Source organism: Pelodiscus sinensis, chromosome 9 (assembly GCF_049634645.1).
Source record: "Pelodiscus sinensis isolate JC-2024 chromosome 9, ASM4963464v1, whole genome shotgun sequence".
NCBI classification, from domain to species: domain Eukaryota; kingdom Metazoa; phylum Chordata; order Testudines; family Trionychidae; genus Pelodiscus; species Pelodiscus sinensis.
Genome location: NC_134719.1, coordinates 62,853,798 through 62,876,271, shown reverse-complemented (window position 1 = coordinate 62,876,271; position 22,474 = coordinate 62,853,798). Strand labels below are relative to the sequence as shown.

General features: G+C 53.8%; 1 long non-coding RNA gene across 1 annotated transcript in view; it reads right to left on the bottom strand.

Moving 5' to 3' along the window:
* LOC106733085 (uncharacterized) overlaps positions 1–22,474 on the bottom strand; it is a 150,336-nt gene that overhangs the window by 32,935 nt on the left and 94,927 nt on the right. The window lies entirely within an intron of this gene.

Below are 22,474 nucleotides of genomic sequence, written 5' to 3'. Positions count from 1 at the left end.
GGGGACTCTGGCCTGGAGCGCCGGCCCAGAAGAGACATTCCTTCTTCAGCCAGGAGCAGCCTCTCCACTCGGAGTCCCTCCTGGGGCAAAAGGGGAACGTGGCTGGGATGGGCCTTCTGCTCTCAAGTCTGACCCCTCCATGGCCTACCCCCACAGCTGTCTGTTTGCCGAGCCTCGGCTGCACCCTCCCGGAGCTGCTCGCAGCGTTCCTAGGCCAAGAGAGCAAAACTTGCCCCTCTCCCCACGCAGCCGGGGCCCGTCCTAGCTCCTGCCCGCCGTAGAAAACCCATTTGCTCGCTCGCCGGGAAGCCAGCTTTTTCCAGCGCCAGCGGCAGGGCAGGCCCGGAGATAGATAGGCCGATCCTGTTGCATCCATTTGCGGTGATAGCCTCATTTTTTTTGGAAACAAACTGTCCATAAATGTCACCGCAAACCCAGGTCTCCTTTTATTAAAACTGAAAAATGCGAATAAATGTAAATAACAAATGACTCTACAGGGCGAGGGCCCGGCGCGGCGGCTGGCGTCACTCTCCCGCCCGCCCGCCCTCTCGCCTGCCTCCCCGTGTAATTTGCATTAATAAAGAGGCTGTTCCTTGTCGGAATGTGTTTCATCCCGTTTAAAATCCCAGGGCGCTCCACCAGGAAGAGCTCTGGAGAATCCGACTGTCAGAGCCGACAAGACAAATGAATCCCCGTGTCAGGAGCGTGTGGTTCAACGATGACAGATTGAGAAGAACGGGCCCCCCTCTCGACAGGCGGGCTTCATTTTCAAATTAATAAATCTGAATAAAATATTTTTCCTTTCATTATGAGCCGAGCCCGGGTGACAGTTCCCGTGACAGGAGGGGGGAGCGGTGTTGACGAGAAGTGTTTGCCTGAATTCCACCTGGGCTTCTTTGGCTTTATTTTTACCTGCAATTTCATCCCTATTTACCTCGCTTCCCTCCCCCTCCCATTCTCGCCCTCCCTCACTCCCCCTGCAGCTCCTCCCTCCCCCAATTCCTTCGCCCACTCTTATTTCTCCACTCCCCCTCTCCCTTTTTCGACTGCTGCTAGTCCCTCCGGCCCCTTCCCCGTTTTCTCCCGTCCTCTCGCTCTGCTCACCTGCAGGCGGCTACCCAGAATCAAAGCCGGCAGCATCATTTCTTTAATACACACATGGAGCGCCTCGCACCTCACACGCATACGCACCCGCGGCACGCCGGACACACACCCCGTCATGCCCGCCTCCAACTCTCACGCAAAACGTTTCTCTCGCGCACCAAGACCTCGTTGCTCGGTCCTGCTCGCGGAGCTCGGAGCTGCAGGGCTCCGGGGGAGAGGCTGCGGCAAACCCCGCATTTCCAACGCCGCTGCAGCCCACGGAAAGTCCCTACCTGCGTGTTTGAGCCCACAGGGCAGAGGGCTGAGCTGCGCTGCTCGAGTGTGCAGACGCTCTGGACCGGGCACAACCCACGTGGTCCGGAGATTAGGAGACAAAGTTGGGACAAAAGAAGGGGAAACGTCTGACCAGGCTAGAGTCCAGGCCAAAAGCTCCGAAGGCTTCACCATCTCCCATCTGGGGCCATGTCTCCAGCTGGTGTGAACCAGCTAATCTGATTACCCCAATCTGCTGCCCTACAGCAAAACAATGGACGAACATCCTGGACACCTCGGGCGGCTGGTAACGCAGGCAAGGGAAGGCACAGCCTTACACCCCCAGCCGCCGAAGGCTGGGGCCGCAGCACAACAGCCTGGCTCCCCAGCCACCAGGGAGAGATGGGGCAGTGAGACGACAGTCGCTGGGGTAGGCTGGGCTTGGTTCCGGGGCTGGAGGTGGGCAGGGCTTGGCTTTAGGGGCGGGGTCTCGGGCAGAAGGGGCGGGGCTAAGGCTTGCCTCCCCAGCTGGGCTTTGCCCGCCGCCCATGCGGATGCCACCTCTCTCCCCACCCTAAAGACTCTGGAACCTCTGTCACCCCCGTTTCGATCCCAGGCCCTCTACAACACGTGCCTCCAACTTGGACGGCTGAGCCTCACACACAGCCCTTTCTGGTGACATCCCCAAGGATGTACCTGCCGGGCAGAGAGGAGCTTAGCCGGACGTGGCCAAGTGCCTGGCACCCTGCCGATACGGCTCCCGACCTCAGCCTGGGAATTAGGGCGCTGCGCAGAGGGGGAAGCTCACAGCAACGTCCTGAGAATCGACTGGATACCGTTCGCCCAGCGATCTGCCCTTGACCAGCACGAGGTGAGTCACAGGGCCTCCAACACAATCTAAGCCTGCCAGCGCCCCTAGGAAGAAGGAATTCAGATTCCCAGCCTTGAGAGAGGGAAACTGAGGCAAAGGCCCCCATTTCTCAACTCCCGGTGCCAAAGTGCACCAGCGCAAGATGCGCCCGCAAGACAGAGATTTGTGCCTGCACTGGTCTAGTCTATTCTGTTCAGTTCGAGTTCATTTACTGTGCCCAGCACATGGTATCTAATGCCCCCTCCGGCCCTCTGGCCTGCCCACCATCCCCACCTGTTCCTGGGCAGTGGGGCTCGCAACATACCCACTTAACAATTCACACCGATTTAAAAATATTAGTCAAAAATGACACGCCCCACACCAAAGAACAAGTCGCGGCGGAGCTGAGGGAAGACTTCAAGAAACCAGACAGCCACTCCCATAATCCAACCTTTAGGCCGCATTGCCTCCTTTAGAATGAAGTGAAATACACAATCCCATGTTCCACGAGGCGTAACGGTAGCTCGAATTAGAGAGCCTAATTCGAACTACCTACTCTGTGCCGCGTGTAGCCACAGGCACGGAGTCCACACTAACGGGGATTTAAAAATGGCGGCACCCGGCAAGATGCAAATGAAGCCTGGGATATTTAAATCCCGGGCTTCATTTGCAACTTCGAATGCCTACATTAGCCACCCTAGTTCGAACTAGGGGGGCAGTGTAGACATACCCCATGGTATCTGAAGACTCAAAGAAAATGCTGGTTTTAATACAGGTCACTTGTGCGCGTGCACACACACACACACACACACACACACACACACAACAGAAGACAAGCAAAGCAGATCTGGATTTGGACTCACGGTAACTCCTATTACCTGCCAACCAAGAACAGAGCCAAGCTTCCTACATGAGTGGACGAGCCAATGGTTCATCTGGTTTGGAGGCGCAAGCCAACACACCCCACACTCACCATACTCACGCAGCCAAACAGGTATCACCATGGAAGAGCTGGAGACCTGGGAGGTAGTCACTGTTGCTGCGTGACTACCACGGCCCCGACCTTCAGCATCCCAGTCGTGCCAGGGCCTACCACCGAAAGGCAAGGGCAAGGACTGGCTGAGTCTGCACATGACCTGTGTCCCCCCTCCGAGGGGATTAAAAACTTCCAAACTGCGAGCACCGGGCCCAACTCTAAATGTGACGAACTCGCCTGCCGCGTCCATGATATAGAGGGCCGGGTGGATTTTGTTGTAAAGAACAGTGAAAAGACAGATGAGAAAATGAGAAAACAAGAAAGTAAATTTAAGCCGCTGGAAGCTTTAACAACTGGCATGATAAATCCAGCAGAGCCCTGCTCTGTAAGCCCCGCGACTCGGAAATCAAACGTGGGCCAAGCAGGCAGCGTGTGGATCAACGGCTGCAACAGGAATCAGATGTCCTCCGGGGTGCGATGCTTAGTGAGCCCACAGAAGGAGCCATTCACTGCCCCGAGGAGCTTCGTCACAATAGGCAGCTCAGGCAGAAGAAGTGCTACCTTCTAGAGATGGGAAACCTAAGGGCCAGGAAAATTAAGAGACTCACCCAAGGGCACCCAGCAATCGGTGGAAAAGCTGGGAATTGACTGCAGATCCCTATTCCAGTGCGGTAGCCACAACACTCAGCAGTAACACCCATCTGTTAGATTCAGAACAGGTATGCATACATGGCCCATCGGGAATTAAGGTCCCCCACTAGCCACTGTTTTTGTGGGCCCCAGACTCTGTCTGTGGATGTGAGGAAGCGTTAGGTAGCCTCTCCCAGCTAGTCCCCTCTTTCTGGCTGTTTGTGGGAGCCCTCCGCTGGAAAAGCACAGCAAGCTCTGAACTGAGCCATCATAGAAAGAAGGTGACGCTTTAAGCCAGGAGATTCACGGCCGGGATTTTTACACATGCCTAAAATACGACTCTCGGTTGAACACAAAGCTGAGCCCATCGTGCCAAAAGGATCCCAGTCCAGCAGGCCTGTACAGTGAAATCCTCTCGGACGAATTGAAGGAGACCTGAGCGAGATAAATTCTGGCCTGCTCAAATGCAGGAAATAAAAACCCCACCAATCTGACTCGAACACAGGCTTCTCTCTCACTGCCATTTGCAGCCCCCGTGGGTGAGCAACAGGAGCAAAAACAACCGGGCAAGAAATTAACTCTCAAGCGGAGGAGGACTCCCTCTTCGTACCAGCGTGGAGGCCTAAGGAAACCCTCTTCCATAAGCACTTGGGAAATTTTCCAGTAAGTAAGTGGGCCTGTATTAGCTGGGTTGTCATGACCTGTTTGACCGATACGGTCATTGCAATTGAACTGCTCCGCACGGAGAAAATGCTCAGAGAGCAGGAATTCACACGCCAGGTTCTGAGGCTCAGCATTTAGCACCTGGGGTCTCCTGTGTGTCGTTCCCTCGTGTCTTACTAAGGGCCCCGTAAGACGTTCCTTGTCCTCACCACACGCAGAAGTGGAAATCCATCGCACCGAATGCACACTCCCTTCCGCCAGCGGGGACTTACTAATGTATTGCAGTAGCATTGGCAAGGCCCAGCTCCGCGTGATGGGGTCCTACTGCCCAGAGTCACACGCCACCTCTGCCCTGAAGGTTTTACTCTCTCGTGCGGGTATGTCTACACTGCAGAGTCTTTCCGGAAAAAAGGCCGCTTTTCTGCGAAAACAACACTTACATCCACTCTGCAATTGCGTTCTTTCGGCAGAAAGTTGAAAGAACGCAGGGGGGGTTTCCCGACAGTGGAAAGATCTTCTGGAAGATCTCTTCCAGAAACGCTTCTTCCAAAAGAAGCCTGCAGTCTAGACGTAGCCTCATAAGCCAGACAGAAGGTGGATGAGAGGATGTCTTGTCTCTGTGTCGCCGACAGGGGATGGAGGCAAACCGATGGAGTGACTCACCCAAGGTCACAGAGTCTGTGTTGGAGCTGGGAAAGATATCGGTTCTCCCGAGTTCCAGTCCAGAACTTTAATCAGGAGACCGTCCTGCCCCTCCAAATGAGACTGGAAGCAAAAGCCCTTCAGTTCACAAGGACAGGTCTCATTTTTAGAGTGTCTTTTGCACATCCAGGGGACTCCTCTGGGGCCATAGTTGACTTTGGGATTAGAAGCAGGCTCTTTAGAATGAAGCGAATGCATCACAGCCAGAAGAGGAGCCAGGAGGACCAATCACCACCAGCCTTAGGGTACATCCACACTGCACGCTTACTTCAGAATAAGCTATTCCAGAGGGTATATTCCAAAATAGCTTATTTCGAAATAGCACATCCACACTTCAGGGAAGCCTCAGAATGAGTCCGAGGCAGGCTCCCCTAATGTGGACGCGCTACCTTGATTTAAAGCCCCAGGAAGCACAGGGAAGAAATTACTTAGAACGGCCCTGGGGAGGGGCTATTTCGCAATAGCAGCAGTGGAGCGTCCACACACGCCTGATTTCGCAATAGCTATTTCAGAGGAAGTGTTATTCCTCATGGAATGAGGTTAACCAAAGTCGGAATAAGCCATCCATTATTTCGATGTTATTTCGAAACAACGGAACGGCTGTGTGGACGCACGCATGGTTATTTCGGAATAACGGCCGATAATCCGGAATAACGGTGCAGTGTAGACGCACCCTTAGGGAGTGACCCAAAGTCGCCAGATAAGAGCTACGGTCGCCAGATGGAGAAGTACATTATGAACTTGGGCAGAGTCCTGCTGGCTGCCAGACAGACGATTTGAAGGACGCCATAAAGGAGGAGCTCCGCCAGCCATCACGTCAGAGGATGGCCACCAGCAGAAGACAGATGTTTGCCCCGGTACGGCTCCGTCATCAGACAGCCAGGGGGTGGGGGTGACGAACAAATCCCTGCCACAAGATCAAGCCAAAATTCCCATCAAACCTGGGGACAGTGGTTGGGTGCAGGCAAGACGCAGCAGGAAGAGGGGGAAGGCTGGCCCAGTTGGGATCCTGGCAGGGCCAGCCTGAGGCATTCTGGCGCTCCGGGCGCACAGCACATGCATGGGCCTGCCCACGGGGAGCGGGCCTGCCCCCGGGGCGCACGGCGCATGTGCGGCCCAGTCTGGCCCGGTCGTCGCTGCTGGCATGCACGCTGGGCCGTGTAGGGCCCCGCAGCCGTGGGGGGAAGGGCGCTGCTGGCCGGTGTCGCAGGGACGTGGGCGGGCCGGCGCTGTGGGAGCCGGGCGTGCGGCGCCTGATGGCAGCTGTAAGGGACGCCGCACACTCCTTACAGCTGCCATCAGGTGCCCCTCATCGGTTGGCACCCTGGACAGCTGCCCGGCTCGCCCATGCGTCCGGCCGGCCCTGGATCCTGGTTCAGGATTATGCTTTCGAATTAAAGGGAGGGAAATGGGGAAAAGCGATAGGAAAACACTCACTGGGGGCGAAGACCAGACAGACACCCCACCCCCCCGTCCAGTGCCGGTTGCCCTCCCGCCAGGGAACGGGCCAGCTGGGAATGACACTAACAGGAAGTCCCTGCCTTCTCAAGTAGGGAAAGCAAAGGACACATGCATCACACAGACAGGCCCGACTATCGGGATTCAGCACTGGGCAGTCACCCAGCCTGGAAGGTCAGAACACTCCTTTGCTGTTTCAGAGGGCACGTTTGACCTTTTCTCTCCTCTCTCTTTCAGTGATGTACATCTGCTCTTGGTCCCCCCCCCCCGCCCTTACTCGTTCCAGCCTAGAGTTACACCTTGTTTGTATTTCCCTCTGCCTGCCTTCCCCACATACACGACCTTGTGACACCTGAACGAGCCAGACACCTAGTTGCAAAGATCTGGCCAGGCTGGGGAGGGATCTGGCAAGCCGCTCCTGCCCTGTCTGCCCTGAGATCCCTCTCTCTCTCTGCGTGCGTCCCTCCTGTTCTCGTGGCGGAGGCTCCGGAGGCCAGACCACTTGGCACTTGATTCGTGGCTGGTGGTAGGACCCGTGCCGAGGATGAATCACATGCCACCTGCAAACAGCACCTCTCGTAGGATGGATGGGCCAGCCCCGAAAAAGAACGTGGTTGGCTGGGCAGAGAGGAGGGACAGGTTGCCCAGCCGGTGCTCTGAATAACCCGTCTTCTTGGCAGTCTGGGCCCGACCACAAGCTACAGCAGCCTGCCCCAGAGAGCTTTCTCGGGGTCAGAGACCAGTGCGGCCTCCCCCAAAAGTGGATGCCCCCTTTCTGGTGCAGCTTCCCCATCGGTGCAAGGGGCGCGATTTGCACCCCCCGAGGTTGCAGAACAAACCCATTCACTTGCTTTCAGCCAGAAGCTCCCTTCCTGGGTCCATCCTGGTTGCCCCTGCCCATGTGGCAAGTGGGCAAATAGGCCACAGCAGATTAACTGCTGGTCACAGCCAGCCGGCAGGCTCTGGGATTCCTGGCTCATGAACACGTTTTGTGGTGAACGAGAACCCAAGGAGACATTACTGGGGCTCCCTTCGTCCCACCAGCTGAGAGGAAAACAAAAAAAAAGCACGAGGATTTCTAACGCCACACGCTTACGTTGGCACTAGGCCGCAGAGCCAAAGCGCCATTTCCAGGCAAGGTGCGTTTCTCCTGTGTCCAGCACAATGCGGCTCTAGTCTTTCGGGTGCTACCAGAACACCAGTGCTTACGACTCGTCCTCATGAACCGGAGACCTGAGGTGGAAGCAGAGACTTTGCATCGGTGCGGAAGGAAGAGAAGATGCCAATAACGCAGAAGAAACATCCTGACCTAGGCGAGCGCATGGATGCACCTTCTTCCGCAGAAGTGGCTTGCTCCGATCCCTTCTGTTCACCTCCCCAGTCAGTAGCTCCAGGTTGGGCCTCATGAATGAGGAGCAGGAGAACCTCTCCGCCTGCTGCCCAGGACACATGCACGGGCCCTCACCCCTCTTCTTCCGTGGGAGGAAAGCTGGTGAGAAACCATCTCTCTTCGGAGGCCTGGGAAAAGCGGCAGCATGAGGGAGAACACAGGAGGCCAGCGGCCATCTTGAGGATGGCATCGACTGAATACAAAACATCCCCTTCTTCCTCACCGTGGCCGAACCCATCATCTCTCTTCTGGGAACGCCCTAAAGAGCCCCCTTCAGGCTTCTGTTTGATTGGCCAGCCTCCGTTGAGATTCAGCCGCCGGCAGCACCAACAAACCCCGGTGTCCCATCCCGAGTGTTCTGATTCCTGACACATTGAAGGCGCTAGAGCCATGAAGCAGCTGATGGAGGAGTCCCCTGTGACGCTTCTTGGGGACCCCAGGATCAAGTCGCCTACTTAGCGCCTGTCTCCAGCAGCCGTGGCTGGGTGTCTGCTCCCTGACACTGACGGCCGTTCAGCCCTACCTTCACCTTGGAGGTTAACCATCGGTGACCCCCGAGGCCTGGTGAAGCCAGACCCTGGCACGCCCCGAAATCCTCAGCTTTCGGAAGTGCAAGGTGCCCCAGATAAATCTGGGGGTCTTAAAGCAGCACTCCTGCAACGCCCTTGGGATCAAGCCAACGGAAGCAAGAAGAACGCCGGAACTAGACGTGAGGGGAAGTGACGGACACGACCAGTCACAGCAAAGCAAAATCCTAACCCCACACCGATCACTGGGTGCCGTCCCACCGACTAACGTCGGCTTCCCCCCACAGCAACGTTCAGTCTGTGCAGAGCTGGCTGGTTTCACAAGAACCCTCCCTCGCTCCACAAGGGCTTTCCCCAGTGAATGGCTACACAGAGCCTGTGCCCTCCCTCCGTTCTACCGAAATGTCTTTCTTCGCAGCCAGGGCCAGCGCCTGCCGGCTGGAAGGGCCCCATTCACCTCCGAGTTGCTTCAGCCATTTGCAATTGTCCTTCATGGTTTTCCATGGACTATACTGGGCTGTGGCAAAGGCAGAGAACAGATCCTGGCTCTGGCTCGAGTGAGTCATGAGTGAGACAATTCTCCTGGTGGCCAATTCCTACTCCCAGTCCATACAGCATTCTTTCAACACACTTCTTGAACTATTACCCGTCCATTCCTCTAGCCATGACTAGGAGTCCTGACTCGTTACAAGCTTTCTGGAAACCCCACACCTCACTCTTTCTGGAGAAACAGCCTGGAAGACACAGTGTAGAGAGTTTGTCAGGTCTACAGTAAGAGTTGTTTGCCAAGCACAGGGGCCTCTTTCCCAAGGGGTCTCCCTCACGCCCGCATCCTGTATAATGTTTTGTGCGTGGCTGGGGCACTCCCCGGTGATGGGGGAGAGCCAGGTTTGCACCCCTGCTTGGGAGGAGGGATTTGAACACAAATCTCTCCCCTCCCAGGTCCGTGTCCCAGCTGCTGAACTAAATCCTGGAAGGAGGACGCCACTAGCCTCAATCACCCCAAAGTCGAGGCCTGCCCTGCCAGGCGGGGAGGGAATTCAGATGCGTCCAGACTTCCTCCCCATGTTCAGTGGCGTGCGAGAGAGCAGACGACGGCGACGCTGCTCGTGCTGTAGACAGGAAGAGGGTAGCGGAGGGTTAGCAGGATCGTAGAAATGTCAGGCTGGGTAAGGACCTCGAAAGGTCATCTCCTCCAGCTCCAGTCACGCAGGCAGGGCCAAGTAAACCTAGATTCTCCCAGACAGGTGTTTGCCCAACCTTGTGGTTCCACAACCTCCCTTGGAAGTCTAGTCCAGAGCTTAGCTACCTTTAGAGCTAGACAATTTCCCTAATATCTAACCTCACTCTCCCTTGCTGCAGATGAAGCCCATCGCTTCTTGTCCTACTTTCTGTGGACATAGGGAACAGCCGATCTCTGTCCTCTCTAACAGCCCTTCACATGTGTGAAGACTTAACTGGTCCCCCCTCAGTCGTCCGTTCTCAAGATGAAGCATGCCCGGGTTTTTAACCTTTCTTCACAGCTCATTGTAACAGGCTATGCTCTGGGGGAGAGGGTGGGTGCAGCTCCTGACTCAAGCTACGTCTACACTGCAGTAACACCCCCCATCCCAGCATCGAGTATTGCCGCACTGTTCAACTGACTCAGGATCCTGCTGCGGAGCTAAAATGTGCAGCATAGCCAGCTGGGTTGATACAACGCAAGGGAATCGAGGGCAGAGCCCAGGAAAAGCAGAGGGCTATGTGACCGAAGGGGAAAATAAATGGTAATAATTCCAGCCTTGTCCGAGTTATGCCCTGCTCCAAGCAGGGATTCTCCCATATCCAGGACCTGCCCCTCTCTAGGTCTGGCAGGCTGCTCGTGTCCCAAGCTGCTCTCCAACTCCTTCCTGACTGCTGTGGGGATACTAAACCCTGGAAAATTTTTGCTGCTCTGGATGCTCTTTGATGTGTCCACATCTGTCCTAGCGTGTAGCCCCCTGAAACACCAGCACTGAGCGGAGTGGAACAGTTACCTTCCGCGTCCTACACACAAGACTCAGGTGACTACGCCGCAGAAAGATATTGATCTCTTTCGCAAATCTTTCGCATTGGTGGCTCATATTCAATTAGTGATCCACTATCGCACCCCCCTTCCGGTCCTTTTCAGCAGAGCTACTGCCTAGCCAGTTATTCCCTGTTTTGTAGTGGTGCCTTTCATGTTTAATTCCTGAGTGCCGTGCTTTTTGCTTATCTGTATCGAATTTCATCTTGTTGAATTCCAACCAATTTTCCACTTTACTGAGGCCCTTTTGAATTCTAATTCTGTTCTCCAAAGTGCTTGTAACCTGTCCCAGCCAGGTGTCAGCTGCACATTTTACAAGCCTGCGCCATGCCATTATCCAAGTCATTAATGGAAATATTGACTAGTACCAGGCCCTACGGGAGCCCGTGAGATACAACCTCCCAGTCTGACAGCAAACAGCCGATCGCTATTTGTGGAATACAGCGTCTCAACCGGCTATGCTACCCCCCCTTTCATCATTTCATCCAGCCCTCATGTCCCTAGTTTGCTTGTGAGAATGTCATGTGGAACCGTGTCAAAAGCCTTGCTCAAATCAAGAGGATAAACAGTAGCGCTGCCACTGTGTATGTGCACTGCTTGCTGATTTAATGTTCCCGGAGGAGCTGGAAACATCCCATTGCCTCAATTTTATGTAATTCGACTTAACTATAATGTTGCATTGACTTTTTTGGGGTGGGGTTGTTGGGTTTTTTGGTACTATCTATAGCAGCTTATAAGCAACAACTCAATTGGATCAAATTTTCAGCCAGTACAAATCACTGAAGTCAGCTGAGTGACACCAAATTGCACCAACAGGGGATCTGGCCCTTAATTCATAGCTGTGCCAGAGTTTGCAAACGATCCAGAGTCCCCCAAGGTGCCAAGATGGTGTGTATATTGCCCCGGCCTTTACAATGTTTAATCCGCCATGGGGTGGCGGCCAACTGTATCTTTCCATCTCTCTTCCTGCCTTGCAAAACTTCCCGTCCATTACCGGGTGTCAGTTGGGCCTGGCTGCCATGTGAGATACGCGTGGAGGTCAAAAGGGCAGCTTCAGGTGCTCGTGAATTGGAGGGCTTTCCTGTGCAGACAGACCATGGGCGATAGTGCGCTCTATCGACACAATGAAAAGGTTAATGGGCTCCCTTCCTTCCAATGCTATGACAGAGAACACAGGATTTATAGCAACGTAAAAATACTGACCTCTCCCTGCTTTGTGCTGATCATTAACTAGGATTCTCTCACGCCAGAGATCTGCTCTACCGAAGAGCAGTGACATCTCTAACTGCTATTAAGTGTATTACACTTAAACTCCATAAAGGAGAGCAAAATACCATTGTCAGCATGATGGGGAAAAGGCATGTTATCGAACTCCCTGCAGTAAAAGAGTTTATTTGCTGGCTGAGTCTGGCATCTCGCCGGTCAGGGAGCAGACGGTACAAGTTATTGTTCCGGACTCAGCCGTGCTGAAAGGCCCCCATTGAGATCCAGGTCCTGCCAAGCGAGATGTTGTCCATAATAAGAAACCATCCCTGCCCCCAGAGATCTTACAAGCTAAGTAGTGAAGGCAGGAGAAGAAACAAAAGCACAAAAAGACAAAAGGATCATCTTGAAACTGACCAGTAGCAGAGCCCAGACGAGCGCTCAGAATCCCAGACCGCTGTATCCTGCTGATCTTTTAGCGTCTGAGCTGGGCAGCGATTGGGTCTAACAGGAGGTAGGGCTGTCATGCCAGCCACGCGCAGCCTGCCAGAGGCTCCTCCTCACGGTTTGTGTGTCGGTGGTTCTACCCAGGGGCACCATCATGCCAGCACCGTGCAGCTAACAGGCTGAGGACAGCCACCGAGCGCCACACACGGTCAATCCGATTCTTGATGCTTGTTCTCTCCATCCTGGCGCACCGAATAGGACCCAGGCCTCCAATGGTTGTTCTTTATGGAAATACATCTTGCGGCATGAACTCAAAGTTGCACAGAAAGGGCGGCCAGCATGACCCGCCTCCCCACCCCAGGTCTGTCTCTCCCTCACTTTGCTCTCTTCTTGCCTCCGCTCTCCCTGTCTCATGGCAGATTCTGGGCAGCAGCATATGGGTTGCCTTGCTCTTTTGGTCTTTGATGAGGGAAATCTGTCTCTCAGCAGCTTCTGGCCTAAGGCGGCGCTTACTGAAAGTGTAAAATGTCAGCCTCCCGCGAGGATGACAACAGTGCTGCTGGGCAAAGGAGAGCAACACCCTGGCCACCAGGGGCAGGCAGGGACTATCAAGTCAATCCACCGATGGAGAGACATCCATTTCCACTCTCCTCCCGCCTTGATCCCATCAAAAGGGCCCTGCAAAGCTGTTACAAGCTGCGCTGCTCCCGAGGGAATTTGCTGGCAGTGGGTTTTACAAACAGCCGACGCTGGATGATCTGCTAACCTGGAAGCTCTTCGGCGCAGGGCGTATCCCTCACAAAAACAGACAACAGCAGGGGTCACAACCAGGCCCTGGTCTTGCTCTGAGATCTCAGGATGCTACTGTAATACAGCAGAGAGGGCTCTGATTTCCCAACTCAATTTAGGATCTTAATGGATCAGCAGCAAAGGAGACTTGGCAAGAAAATCCCCCACCGATCAATACATTGCTCCAACCCTGATAGGTAACGAGATCTAAGCTGAGCAAACCCAGACCTTGAGCATTCTCCAGCAAGGGGGAATCCAACAGAGCGGCTGCTCTCTCTTCCCTCTGCCACGGAGGCAAGAAGGCTCAGAGGGTGGGGCAAAAAGGTGCCTTTGTCATTAGCTCCATGTCTTGGAGTGAGGACCCTGGATGAACTCCCCTTGGCTCACCACTTAGCCCATGGGCATCGGCATGAAGGCAGGGGAGAAAGGGCCCCAAATGCTTCCATGTCCATACGTTAGACATTATCCAAATAGCATCCAGCCAGTGCTACATGGAACTCTTGTGACAGATACCAACGTGATTCTGAGTCTGGTTCCAACCCGAGACGAAACAAACCAGATCCCTAAGTTCACCTCTCTAATGTTTGCAAGGAGAAGAATTCAAATTTAACCCAGGAGCCTGGATCTCTCTTTAAGCACTAACAGAGCCATGTCCCTACAATGGGTTTTATTGACCCCAGTATTTAGATAACCTTATACTCGGGGGGAAGCTCAGATATCTGAGCCAGAACCTGGATCCAAACTACTCATCGCTAGTTTGCAGCTGGGAGAAGAGAACCTCAAAAAATGCAGCGCTCCTTCTGGGAGCTAGCAGAAAAATCTCACATGAACCAGGTGTTGCCCACTGCACTCCGGCTTCCGGTTGTACCAGCACACACAGTCAGATCAAAACAGCGCCCTGAAGTTTTTGCCACCGACAATCACCAGCAGGACCACAAAGGACAGGAGGGATCACAAGTGCAAAGCTACCCAGTTAAAACAAAACGACCCTTTTTTTTTTTCCAACCCTCAAAGTTTGCCGTTGGGTTCTGTATTTTAACCACATTTATTTACTATTCTTTCCTTCTCGTAGCAAGAGTGAAACCTCTTGAGCTGCCATTTAGAGCTTCAGCGATATATCCGCTCTCCCACCTGCTCCTTCCAAGCCTTGGGAGACATGAGCTCAGAGAGGGGTCTCTGGTCTGGAATTACTACCCTACGAATGCAGACTTCTACATGTCTGGGTCTGAGAGCGTTCAGCATGACTTGGGAGGGGCAGGGTGGAGAACAGACATCAGGAACCTTGCCCAATTTCATGTATTGTTACAGACTTCCAACACCAAGTGGGCTCGTCAAGGAACATGAAACCCTAGTTTTTATTTCAGATGTATTATTTCAGGTAGAAACCTTGCAGAACTGACGGGCGTCCTCACACCACCAGGCAACCATGGTACCTCATGGCTGAGCTTGGTTTTGAGCTACGGCAGGGATGGCCAACCCGTTACAGATGTAAGAAGGGGCTGAACTACTGCTTGCTATTAGCCATCTAAAAGGAGAGAGCTGCCCTGAGGCTGGGTATGCTCACTCAAATTGTTTAGCTCTGCAAGATAATTAACTATTGATATGTAAATACAGCTCATGCTAGGAGGGGGAAGGAATCCAAGGTGTGGCTATGTAAATCCAATTCAACCAGGGCTGATGGAGGATCAGTGTTGGAATGGAATGTGGTGTATTGTAAATAATTTGGGGCTGTTGTGGGGGCCACAAATCATGCTACCCCTAAATATGAGAACTGTAAAAATATGACACCAGTGCTTGCAGTAGAGACACCATCATTGTAAGAGGTCTCAGATGAACAAGCCTCCCCCTTCCAGAGTTGAGTGAACTGAGTTGGGGGAAAAGGGCTTGAGCCAGCCTGCTTCATACCTGCCAGGTGTGAGCTGTAAGACTGGTTCAACCAGCCTTTCCCTTCCCCCCTCTCCCCGCCCTTGTTTTAAGTCTAGACCTAAAGCAGACTCCATCAGGAGTCTTTTTTGCTAGTCCAGTGGAAGCTTCAATCTTTGGCCAGCCTAGGTGGTGGCTAAAGAGTTGAAATCACTAAGAGCTGAAGTCACCGGTTTAGCCTGGAGCCAGACCCATTGCAGCCAGCAAGATTACTGGCGGGAGGGGCGGCGAACGGAGTGGCCGGCAGGAGTGGCGGTAGGCAGCCAGTGGAGCGGCTGGCAGGAATGACTGGCAGGCGGCCGACAGGAGCGGCAGCAGGTGGGAATGGGCAGCCAGTAGGAGCGGCGGCAGGCAGCGCCAGCAGACCACAGGAGCAGCACAAAGGTAGCATGGCCTCAGACTCAATGAGTGGAGTCATCAGGGTGATGTGTCAGGGTCCGTAAATGGGGCGTTTGAAGCGGGGTCCGGAGAAAGTTTGGGTAAATGAATGGAACCCCCCTTACATTGTTGGACTAGTGAGCCTGAGGGGCAAAGGACACTGCTCGATCCATTTGAGCTGGGACGGTTACTCGTGGGGGTTAGGAACTATGTTTGTGGCATTTTCCCGAGCTAATGCCATGTCATTTCTCTCCCTCTTTCATTAAAAGTTTCTTGTCTACACTCAGACGCTGTGTTTGCGCGTGGGGAAGCGTTGCCTCTCAGAGGCGCCCAGGGGTGTGTGAATTTACCAGGCTACTGGGTGGAGGCTCGAGCTGGTTCGGTGTGAGATGGATGAAAAGGGACCCCTAGATAATCAACCCAGCCCTGGCTGCTGCTGGCAGTACCTGGCAGAAGGGTTACACAGACAAAGAGCCAAAATAGTGGTGGATTCAGCACAAAGACCCAAGGGAAAGAAGTTGAGCAAAAAAACCCAACAAAACCATATAAAACACTGCCCCTTTAACTGCCGCGTGTGGCCCAAGCGGGCTTCCATCCCAAGCAGGTTTCTGTCGGCCGCAGTGGGAGCCGAGCCACAGGTGCGGGAGCCACAATTTTTCCTTTGAAGAGCCGCATGCGGCTCACGAGCCGCGGGTTGGCCACCCGAGCTACAGGCTTCATTTGTAACTGAAATGGGACATGAAATTGCCAGGGCATGGACTGAGAGTGGGAGCATACATTTGCAAGAAACCCCAAACTTCCGAGAACTCCAGGCGTCCTCTTGGCTCTAACCTGCAGCTGACTTGAAGGAACCCCCATCCGCCCTCTGGAGATGATTCCTCAGCCTGGCTCCAAAGGCACTTGCCAGAGAACTGCACTCACGGGGAGAATATTTGTGGGTGGGATTCCCTTCCTCTTAAAGGGAACGTATCTTCTCCTTCCTGCAGCAGGCGAAGGAAGCAATAACTCATCAATCGTTGACCAACTGGGCTCGTCTGAGATGCCCATGCACCTACTTTTCACCCCCATCTTGTGAAAAAAACCTTCTCTCCTCCAAGCCAAGGACACCCCTTTATGTTACGTAACATTGCTAACAAGCGAAGAGCTGTGTGTGTGTGCGTGTGTGTGCGTGTGTGTTTTCCTGGCTAATGCATGTCAGGAGCTGTTTAAGCCTCACTTTGTGCTCAAATGTCACCCTGCCAGAATTCATTACATCCCGTTTATTAATTAATTAAAATATATTTATACAGAGCAGGCTTTGTGGAATGGAGTTAAAAATAACGTTTTGAGAGCTGTCCCCTGGACGGCGCAGTGTTTCTCGGATGGCAGCAGTCAGGGCTCGAGCCCCAGCCTTCCTTGTCAGCACGGACTTGTGGGGGAGTTGACGGGATGGAAATGCCGTAATTAGGGCTAGAAAAACCACAGGCGTGCTTCCGTGCGGGGGCTGGTCGTGTCGTTGCTGCTGGATGGCAAGCTGAAATGGAATACAGCCTTGCCACCAGGTGGGGAAATCCCGCTGGCTCTTACAAGGGAAACAGGGCTGGCCTGAGTCCGCGTTCAGCGCGGAGGCCTCCAAAGGAAGCCATAAAACGCTGTGGAAGTAACGGTGCCTGTCCATCCGAGCCAAGGCAGAGCCTCAGCCTGGTGCTAGGGGGCGCTCTTCGTGGGTCACTGTCGGAACGGCCACATTCCAGCTTAGGCTAGTACATCCCGACTCCTCAAACGTCACCCACCATTTCCTGTGGATACAATACCCTGACTCACTTCCTGTTCTAAGTGCAGTGCACAGAGACTGAGTAAGGCACTGCAAGTAGACCCAGCATGACAAGCCCCATGCGGGAGGTAGGAAAGGGCCATCAAAAGGCATGCCCCCCCCCCCCAAAAGGAGTGATGCACACAAAACTAAGAGTGATGTGCCCCTGGTGGATAGCGGCTGATCAGCACAAAAAACCAGGCTATGGAATAAAGGAGACAGGAATATGCATATGGAGGTGGCTGCAATTTTAGAAGCTGTGTTACGGGTCTCCTCTTCCAGGAGTATATGCCCAAGCAGGAAATACCTCCCTTCACCAACCAATCCTGACCCCTCTCCCAATGCACAAGTTGAAGTAGCTGCAATCCATCCTTCAAGGAAAGGCCAGAGGCTGGAGAACCTTGTTCCAGAAATGGCAATGCTACCAGAGTTGTCCGTGTATCGGATATTCTGGCCCATTGTTTGGGTCCCAGGAAGTTTGCATTCACTTGTCCCATTCTAGCTAATGTTCTGCTGGAGAAACATTACTCAGCTTGTTGCTCAGATTCCCACGTCCCTGGCTGCCCCGTGTAGCAGAACTGTAGGTAGTGTGATGCAGATGGACCAGCTCAAACAAACACCAGAGGTCAGTTCGCTTGTGTGTGAATATCAAAGAAATATTAAACAGAGGAGTAGGCATAGGCCAAATCACTTGTTAGAACAGAGCAGAGAGAGGTATTATCATGTTACATTTGCATGGTACATGCCTCAGTCCTTTACATTACATTTACCTATTGGTTGTGGTTGCCTAATGTTACGTACACCCCAGTGCTTAATTAATCCTAGATCAAAAGAGAACGTACGTGATGTGTCAGCTTCAGGAAGACTAGTGAAAGATTGCTTGGGTTGCTGTAATTCAATGCATCGTGTTTGTATCTGCAATTGGATTGTGATTAAAAAACAAGGGAACTTCTAAGCATGGGGCATTGTGTCCGACAATGGGAACATTTCACAGATCCTGTCTGTGTTTAGTCAGCAAAGGGAAAGCCTGTGCTGTCATGGAAACGCTTGCCCCGAGAAGGATTGCTCTCTGTGCGAAACACGAAAAAATCCAGGGAACCATCCTGTGTCTCTGGATTGTTTTGGGTTCCAACAGGGTGGAATCCTGAACAGGTGGACAAATACCCCAAGAATTTCCCAGGGTAACCCTCGAGGAGCTTTTGGAAATCTAGCAGATTGCTACAACTCTGCTAACATTTTAGATTTACAAACTTTGACTCGCCTGTTAATGTATTTTACCTGCTTTAACTTCTCAGTCACTTTCCTTTCTTAGCTATTCAACCTTTAGTTAGTTTATTAGAGTATTTGGCTGCCGGCCTTGTCAAGAGCATTCACACTGACTTGGAGTGTTCAATCAGCCCTTTGGTGTTGGGAATAACCTGACCTGCTGGACCCAGACAAATTCTGCTGACCATTGCTACCAGGTGAAGGGCAGAATGGGGCACACCGGGCGCACCTCCTTCTGCGTACAACATGTGCACCATTAAGCCCTTGTGACTCCTTGCAGAGGATCCAGCCCCAGCTGCCACACAAGCCAGCCCCTCTCGCGAGATCTACTGAGCGTGTCTGGCTCTCCCTAGCCACAGAGGCCCACAATCTGCAGGGATGCTGTGGAATTGAATGGGCTAAGAGGTAGGCCAGCGTTACTTTTCCCATTGCACAGAGGAAGAAATACAACACCAAGACACTAAGTCCCAAATGCATAAATGTATTTAGGCTCCTAATTTGCAATCAGACACCACCACTCCCCCCTCACCCCGTGGGGCTGGAGCACACAAAATCTCCTAGCCTGTACCTACCTAGGCTGTGGTGTGTGAGGGGAATGTGAGGAGGGGCTTTTTCCTCAGTTGGGGGCCACCTCAGTGAGGGCTTGGGGCTGATGTTTCTGTGGGTCAGTGGTTCCCGACCCAAAAAAGATTCCCCACCCCTGGCCTAGGCTTAAATGACTTGCCCAAGGCCATGGAGGAGATCTGTGGCAGAGCAGGGAATGGTCCCCAGGTCTGAGTGCAGGGCAAGTGCCCTTAGCTCTGACGCGCGTGGGAGAGTCTAGGGGAGGGCCAGGGCCTGGTGGCACAAAGCGGTGTTCGACAGCTGCTCTGTTTTACACCAGCTGAAGGTCTGGTTCAAAGACAGACCCTGGCAAAGAAAGAGCACAACCAGCCCTGGCTGCAGCGAGAAGGACACGGGATGACAGCGGCACCGGCTGAGACAGACACACGCGTGCAGATATGAGATGCGGCTGGGAAATGTCACGGCGGGCAGCAGCGGGCGCACGGCCAACAGGCTTCCTTCTCCTCTGGCCTGCGGGCTCTGCCTTCGCTCCCTGGCAGCCAATCAGACCTGCTACTCACAAGGCAACATGAGCCGAACAGCCCACAGGAGGGACAATGCAAAGCCCGCGCAGGACTTCCTACAACCGCGCCTCCTCGCCGGCACGCTCCCGAGGCAGACAGGTGACGCTGGGGCGCCCCCTGTTCCCAAGCAGACGGGTCCACGGGGAAAAGGTGATCTCCCCCCAAAGGCGAGGCGAGCCAGCAGGAATTCAAGGATACGCGGGTGCTGCCTGTTCCCCCCACGCCCCAGACGGCACGTTGCACCTCGGCCGCACACAGCTCAGCGCGGTTGCTCCTCTGGCGGAATAACAATGACATTTCCACTTCAAACGCCTGCTGACCTTTCCCTGGCAGCCGTTTGTGCTTCACTTGGTCTGTCGGTTTCTCTTTCTTCCCCCCCAGAGAGCACCTTGCCTGTAGACCAGCGAGAGAGAGAAAGGTCACGCGGCCAAGGCACGGACCCCGTTCATCCGTCAGGGCCACACCGCTACGGATTGGGTCCTGGGGGTGGCAGGAGGACCTTGTCAAAGCCCGCCCGGGTCGGGGGATCTCAGTTGACTGTGATCATGGGCTCCGTGACTAGCACCCCGATGCGCCACTCCATTGAGGGAATTACTCTACAGGGCTACATCTAGACTGGCCCCTTCTCCGGAAGAGGCATGCAAAGCAGGCAAGTCAGAATAGGGAAATCCGCGGGGGATTTAAATATCCCCCGCGGGATTTAAATAAACATGGCCGCCGCTTTTTTTCCGGCTTGGGGAAAAGCCGGAAAAGAGCGTCTAGACTGGCGCGATCATCCGGAATAAAGCCCTTTTCCGGAGGATCTCTTATTCCTACTTTCAAGTGGGATTTAGGCACCAAATGCAGGCGGCACATTGCTGAGTGCAGCAGTGTTTAATTACGTTTAACGATCTGGGTTCTGAAGCGCCCACTGCCTGTAGCAAGAGTTCCACCATGACGCCTGAGGGCCCCATTTGGATCATCCTGTTGGCACCGCGCTTTGAGATCCTCAGATCAAGCATCATGGATTGGGCCGCCAGGCGGCTCTTGCCCCACCTCTGCCATTGTACCCCCAGGCACCTCACCGAACCTCGCTCTGTGCCTCAGTTTCTCAATGTGTGGAAGCCAACGTGTCTGTAACTTCCAGGGGAGTGGAAGGGGGTCCTGCCGAACGCTGCCTGATCCCGGGCAGGGAGGCATTATTCTAAAGCTGGCTCTCCTGCCCACCAGCCCCTGGGGTTGGTCAGCAAGAAGGGGCATTTTTGCCAACTGGCTTACCCATCTGAGCAGACTTCCCAAGCTGCCGTGTGAAGGTGGAACGGCGAAGGGGTGGCTGCAGCCTGTGGGATTTGCCTGTGTCTCATCACAGGAGAGCCCCATTAGCTAATTAATTATTCCAAGCAAGCCAGCAGACTGAGGGAGTCCTCCACCTGTCAGAGCGCATTAGCGCAGGCTTGTCACCTGGGGACTCTGCCAGGCCAGACAGCCGCAGTACATTGTACCGGAGCCGGTAGAACAAACCTGGCTCTGCATGAATGGCTGTGCTCAGCCAGCCTTAGCTGCGTGTGTGTCATCAAGGGGGAAATTTGGGTCCACGTTGCCACGGGGCCCAAACGCAACAATGCAGACAGCCCTCTAGCAGCAACCGCAGCGTCGCAGGGCTCCGGAAGTCGGGATCTGCATGCACATGGGGCGGAGAGGGCAGAAATCAAACGGGCCAAACCTGCCTCCAAGCACTGCTGTCCAGGGGATTCTGAACCTGAATTATTTGAGCAGCATCCACAGAGCCTATCCTGAGAATCACTCGCAGTCCTGTGGCTCTTTAGAGACAAACCAACGTAGAAGCTCATGAGCTTTCATGGGTAAAACCCACTTCGTCAGATGAGTGTCCTTAGAATAGGACGCATCCGCTTTTCATCTGCCTTTCTCTGCCAGGATCAAAACAGTCGTGCTAGGCCCTGTGCGTAATCAGACACCAGGCCCAGACAAATAGATCGTAATCGAAGGTGGGAAATCCACACCAGAGTAGGCGTGTCTCTGCTTCCAACAAGCTGCCTCTGCTTTTATCCCTCTCGTCGTGTGTATTGATTCCTTGCAGAGGGAAGAGGAGTGCGTCTTTTTTAAAGCTCACTCAGCCCGCGAGCCTCCCCTGGCTGCCGTCCTGCTAGTCCCGCCCGGTTGAATGGCAACAAAAACCCAGGCTCGGGGCCAAATGTGCCTCACAGGCCAAGGGCAACGGCTGGATTTCTGGGAAGTGTCCTGCCCCCGCCGCGCACACTGAAGCAAGGCCGCTGGGAACTATAGGACCCAGCATGCAATGCCCCCCCTTCCCGTTTGAGCTGATCAGGCAGGCCCTGTGGCTCCAACTGGAGAATTGCTGTCACATTACTGGATTTTAAGGGGAGCAGCTTGATCACTGCTGTACCCGGGGGGGGGGGGGGCGGGTGTTTGCCCCAAAGTGTATACAAAGAGGGCCATGTGAGGTGTCACATGAAAGCTTCTGTTCTACTGACTCTGTGTGTGCTATTCATGTACTTGTATGATATCTGTACGTGGAGCTATAAACATGGACTCTGTATGGATGCTGGAAAATTCTCTGTGGCTGAGCAATGGGCAAGGGATGCTCAGCCAATGGCTGTGCTAATTAGCAAGGGGACAATGAGGCTCTAGGTGCCAGTACACACCTCAGGAACGTGACTGATGCCTGCAGACCAGGCAGAATAATGGTTGCTGACTTGGGACACAAAGTTAGGTCAATGGTTAATCCCATGTGACCTGCAATAACCTGCTTGGGCCAGGAAGATGCCGGAGGAGGTATATAAGTGCCATGTGGCACCCTCCATCTTGTCTTCTGCTCAGCTCTTGATCCCAGAGGCACCTTGCAGGGAACCACGAGCCGGAAAGAATCGTGGCTCCGTCCTGACATAGGATGTACACCAGAGACTTTTAAGCCAGCAGTTATAACATCTCTGCA